At 41.9% G+C, this 6,124-nt stretch overlaps 1 protein-coding gene across 1 annotated transcript in view; it reads left to right on the top strand.

The window, feature by feature from the left end:
• Positions 1-5,878, top strand: part of LOC138282993 (E3 ubiquitin-protein ligase TRIM17-like) — a 62,607-nt gene extending 56,729 nt beyond the window's left edge. Inside the window, exon 3 of the mRNA XM_069221088.1 lies at positions 5,397-5,878. The gene's annotated coding sequence lies outside the window, so the exon portion shown is untranslated. The remainder of the gene's footprint in view (positions 1-5,396) is intronic.
• Positions 5,879-6,124: the final 246 nt, after the last annotated feature.

Consider the following 6,124-nt stretch of genomic DNA (forward strand, 5'->3'; position numbering starts at 1 on the left):
AGCGTTCCCCCAAGTCTCCCGCTACAAATGGTACTTCACTTGTGTGGGTAGGCTTAGGACCCGCAACAGGAAATGCCCCAAAACACAACGTGGACACATCACATTTTTTCAGTGAAAACATATGTGTTTTTTGCAATGTGCCTAACTGTGGATTTTGGCCTCTAGTTCAGCCGGCACCTACGGAACCTAGCAAACCTATATATTTTTGGAATGTACACACCTAGAGAAATACAGAATGTGGGTGACACAATCAGTGCTGCAGGCCCACTAGTAGCATTTGATTTACAGGCCCAGGACATACATAATGCACCTTACTAAGGACTTACTAGTAAATCAAATATGCCAATCATGAATAAACCAATCACCAATACAAGTTAGACAGGGAGCACTTGGACTTTATCACTGGGTAGCAGTGGTACAGGGCCCAGAGTCCTAAAGCCAACAAACACAGGGCATAAAAAATAGGAGGTAGAAGGCAAAAGGTTTGGGGATTACCCTGCAGAAAGGGCAAGGTTAAACAATTGCACTGTGCGGAAAGTTTCTGAGGTTTGAACATTTTGTGTACCTGTAAAAAGTGATATTGAAAACAATACTTACTCGTTAACGCAGTTCTTGGTTTCAAAACATATAGACAAAGAAGTGTCATTTTTCTAAATTGGTCTCAGATTTATTCTTAGTGTCTCATGTATTGCCTCTGTGAGTACAACAAATGCTTAGCAATGCCCTCTGATAAGCTCAACTGCTCGCTTACAACACCACAAAGAGAGCGTTAGTATTATCTACTTTTGCCTCTGTCAATCAATTGGAGATCCCCAGGACTCTGTGCACGGTGTACTTGTAGTTCACCATAAAGAGAGACAGCTTTCTACACTAGACCTATCTGTAATTTTACTACTTTTTGGTATTCAGAAAGGTAAGTTACTCCTAGTAACTTTACTACTAATAACATTATTAGTAATAAAGACGTAAAGTAGTAAACTTACCACTAGTACTAAAGTTACAAATAGTGATTTTTTTGTGTGAAAACCGAAGGTAGTAAACTTAGTAGACTTATATCTAAGTTTACTACTTAAGTCTAATTTTAGTACTTTTTGGTACGCACAAAGGTACGTTACTACTAGTAACTTTATCACTAGTACATTTTCTAATAGTAAAGTTACTAACAGTAAAGTTACAACTCATAAATATCTTTGTGAATAACAAAGAGTAGTAAACTTACACTTAAATCTAAGCTTACCTTTCTGAATTGGGTCGATGATCTTTTTTCATCTGGTAATTACCTTTTTTCATAGATCTTCATTAGGTTTTCGGCTTTCAACTAAATAAAGATACCTTAGCACACAAGTGTAGAAGTCCAAAAGTAAGAGTGAAAGTCCATCACATAAGACTCTGTAGGCCGTAGTTTTAAAATAATGCATTGATTGTGTTGTATAAAGCTCTGTAGATTCCAATATACATCACGTCACAATAACAGCCATGTTTCAGCATGGTAAGGTAACTTTTTAAAGCTAATGTAAATGTATTGAGGTAACAAATCTGAATAGAATAAAGCAAGTCATTGAGTAAATTTTGATTAAAGTAAGTCTTGAAAAGGTCGAACACATAGTAAAGTAGTCTCAAGTGTTGGGTCCTATGGGAGGGAACTAGGGGTTGGGCAAGTCATCCAAGAATATACAGACTGATGGAAAGTAATTGTAAGGTCCAAGTAAATCTGGGTTTGGTCCGAAGAAGCAAATCAGAGGATATGGCGGCGCTCCCTGAAGGAGTTCATATTGTAGAACTTTACAGTAAAAAACTGTATAAGCTACCAACCGCATATATATTTCTAGTCATCAAAATAGTTTATGTCGTACAGCCTCCAATATGCATGTAAAGCTAGGAGCTCAAGCCATGATAAGCTCACCACTGGTTATTGCACGTTACTGGACACGGCTGCAGCAGTTCCCACTGCGTATAGTTATGTCAGCATTTCCATAAGGAATGCATTTTTTGTGTTGCTAATAATTTTTACACTGTTTGACGAATAGCCACAAAACTTTCAAAAAAGTGCTCTTTTTCACCTAGTTTGAGCATGGAAAGTGTTGCTGTGATCCGTCAAGCGGAGGCTGAGAAAAAAGGGGGTCCCGAACCACAATATCCCCCTGCATTTTGCATAGTCTTCTTTAGGCAGGGTTGCAGCAAAAACTGCTGCACAGAATTACACCAAATGTGGTAGGAAGCTAGCGCTTGGTCCACATATTGTGCTTTTATGAGCACTGTATTTGGGATCACCTTTGATCCCAGTTAATGTAATACAAGAAATAAACACATCACAGATGCACGGTACCTTGTCCTCTGTGCTCTCGTCAGAAGCGATGCTGGCACTAACAAACACATAACCCGGAGTCTCAAATGAAAAAAACACTGAAAATACTGCTTTCCCTTTAAAATTATTATATTATAATTGACCATTTTAATATCTGTTTGACTGTTAATAGGAATTAAGTTTCCTGAGAGTGTATTTGCCCCTCTGCTCTCTAAAGTCATGATGCCGTCCCCTTATTTGCCTGGTTTGCTTCCCACTGATGCTACGTCATAAAGAGTCCCGCGCTGCTACGTCACAGCTCTGAGACCGCGCGCACGGGCCGTAGCACAGCTTCGGGAGGGGAGGAGGTGAGACGCCAGAGAATGTTTTGGGAGCTGGTGGCAGGAGACCAGGGTTAACATACGGGAGGGCCCGGAGAGGCCATGCTCTGGATGGCTCCCTCATTTTTTCTGTCTCCCTGTGTAACACTTATATGCACGTGAAGATGCTTTGGGTGGGCCATGTATGACATAAAATTAAACATACATTTAACATAAAATTAAAGATGTGTAAAAGTGCGTGAAAGGTGCTTTGCACCTCTGTTTTCTGAGTGATATCATAGACAACTCGATCTTCACTCTTGTAGCTGTTTCACAGTCGGTCCAGTCTTGTGTTGTGCTAGTTTATCTAATGTGAATCTTAGCCCTGCCTCTCTCCCTTTGGGTTCCAGCAGGTGGGCTTTATGCTGTCCTATTGCTTCAGGTTTCACCCCTACGGGTTTATAGGACAGGGCGCTTGACATTGGATAGAGTCCCAATGTCCAGGTACTTGAGTTTGGCTTTGTCTGGACTGATTGTTCCCGGAGGTGCTTCTGTTTACCCATCTCCAAGATGTGCCAATACTGGGTACCATACAAGCATTAGGCAAGAATGCCCATGTTTTTCATTAACTGGTCTTTTGGCACCTACATACAATTTTTAATGAACAATTTTTTCTTGTTTAACACTATTGAATTTGTTGCCTGTCTCATAGCTCTTTTTAATTCCTTTTTTAGCCTTAGAATTGCCGTAGACCCTGAGTTATGATTTTGGGGAGTTCTGGCTCTGTTGTTCTGTCTGCATGGAGTTGTTTTCTGTTCTGGGGTCTTTGTCACATGCGCTACCAGACTCTGCTCTTGTAGGGAACAGGCCTGAAGATCTTCAGATTTAAGGTTCATCCACTCGGTGACGTTTACCCCCTCTCTTGCTGCGCATCTCATGCCTTTTCCTTTGTTGTCAGTGATATCATTTACCACAGTTTTGGCTTGAGGCAGGGTGTAGGTATTGATTTCCAGGGTTGTTTTTTGGGCTAAATAGAGAGTTCTGGTACATAGAAGTCAAGCGTATCCACTGTAATCCTGGGCTTCTTTGCATTGACAGTTGACATATATGTTAAATATTAATAGTTTCTGGGACCCCTTCATTGGAAAGGTTATAACGATTCCTGAAAGACATGTGTGGCCGGTATTCAGATTCTTAGGCCCAGATTTATGCTAAAGTGGTGCAGTGCACCAAAAATATCAGTTGCGTGCTGCACCACTTTTGAAACGCGGGGTGTGCCTTATTTAGAGGAATATGGCGCACCCCTGCGTTTCCCCCTGCGCTGCTGCTGAATTAACCAGCCTAGTGCCAACGCAGACATCCTTACACCACAGTGCGAGGATATCTGCGTTGAGGGGATAGATTGTTTATGTGCAGGAAGGTGTCCTTTTCTGCACGTAAACAATCATCCATGGTATTTTGCAAAATGCAGCACACATAGAAGTACCAAAGCGTCATTTTGAAATGATTGTTTATGTGCAGGAAGGGGTCCCATCCTGCACGTAAACAATCGTTCGTTGTATTTTGCTTCTTGTATGTGTGCTGCAGGATGCGGCAGACATAGAAAAAGCAAAATTCGAGGCAGAATAAGAGCATTCCTCCTTGCTTTGCCATGCTAACGCCACCTCTGGGGTGGTGTTAGTTTTTTGGTGCTGCCTCAGGTTTATGACAACTCGTAAATCTGAGACAGTTTTAAAAGCAAAGGGTGTTGCCCACAGCAACACCCATTGCACGCTCATCTGACGCAGAAAACTGCGTTGGAGGGCCCCATATTTACAAGGAGGCGTAACACCACAAAAAAGTGGCGTTACACCTTCTGTAAATATGGAGCAGTGCTTAGCACCACCGGAGCCTCACAAAAAGTGATGCTCCAGTGGCGCTAGGGGCTCTTAAATACGCCACTTACTTTTTACTTTTATGCTTTTCCTCCCTAAGAAACACAAGCTCCCCCCGACAGCCGTCCGTTGAGATGATGTCAGTGAAGGTGCATCACACGCGCTACATCCTACTAGTTCAGGTGCTTTCGATTGCCATGTCTCCTACAGACCTATGATGTCCAAATGTGTTTAATGAGAGTACATCATCCTGCAGGTGATGTTGTTGTCTTCCTGCTAGGCTTCAGGAGCAAATTTGGAGGTGTAGACTGAGCTGTGTTTTCCTATTATGGTGGACCGGCCTCTGGAGGCTGGGGCTGCATGACTTGCAAGCCAGCTAAGGTCAAGGGCGGGACTTCCAGGTCACAATAGGCAGTGGGAATATGTAAACAATGGAAAGGTGAATGGAAGCTCCTGGGCAATTTTCAGTCCTGCACTGGTGTTTTGATTGTTGTTTATTTCGATCACCTTTCCTCATCCCTCACCTCTTATTTTTTTACCTCCGTGGTTTCTCCAGTTTTGTGACCTCTGAATTTTTTATTTTCATTTCTGCACATCATTTAGGCTTTTTCATTTTTCTGTGTAATATTTCCTGTTCCCTTCGTTTTCCAGAAGTTCCCTGAATTCTTGTTTGATTGCTGATTTATTGGCTTCCTTTCCGCATGGCTTAGGTCCACAGTGGTCGTATCCCAGATGTATCTATTGGAGAGCGAGTGCGCATCTCCAGGCTGTAGGATGAGACTTACAATCTGAGATGGTGCCTAAGAACACTGCAGTGGGTTGGGATTTTCTCTCTTCCTCTCCCTTTCACTCTCTCTTTCTCACATTCCTCCTTCGTTTCAAAATCTTGTTCTGCTTTTTGCTTTCTCACCCATGCAGGCAGAATCGCATCCTGAGGGAAAGAGTGTATTGTCAGCCAACAGCTGCAAATCTGGACACTCTCGCTGAAAATGCCTACGCCGGGTCTTCTTAACCTGTGGTCTGGGGTCCCCTGGGGTCCGCGAAGCCCGCTCAGAGGGTCCACGACTTCTTAGAAAATGTAATAATATTAACAGATTAATAAAGTGTATATCAATAGAAAAGAAAATGTACAATTGCAAAATGTAAAAACATTCTGTAAATGAAGGAATTTGAAACTGGAATCTAAATACTTAGTGAGCATTGTGAGGTGGATTCAGGGGGGCAGAGCAAGTGCACTCAATGGAATGTAGACACCCTCCAACCTTCCAGTTCAAGCTTAGATTATTATATTTGTTTGTGAAATAAATAACATATTTGCTCATTTGTATATTTGTTTGAATGCTTGTTTCAGTATTTTTTATGTAATGTTTGAGGTTCAAAGTATAGAAAAGCTTAAACAGGACTCAAGTGCTTCCAGTAGTTACATAATGAGGGGTCCCCAGGTTCCAGTAATGGGTAAGTGAAAAGTTGAAAGGTTAAGAACCATTGGCCTATGGTATATTTTCATATTACAAATGTGTTCTGTCATAACACACATGTGATGAGACTATGCCACAAACAGGCTTCAGGAAACATCACAATGTTGTGCCTCTGAAAAGATGGAAGCGGCGGGTCTGGAGAATAATGACAGCCTTTCGAAGCGTGTG

Source organism: Pleurodeles waltl, chromosome 2_2 (genome assembly GCF_031143425.1).
Source record: "Pleurodeles waltl isolate 20211129_DDA chromosome 2_2, aPleWal1.hap1.20221129, whole genome shotgun sequence".
In the NCBI taxonomy this organism is placed as follows: Eukaryota; Metazoa; Chordata; class Amphibia; order Caudata; family Salamandridae; genus Pleurodeles; species Pleurodeles waltl.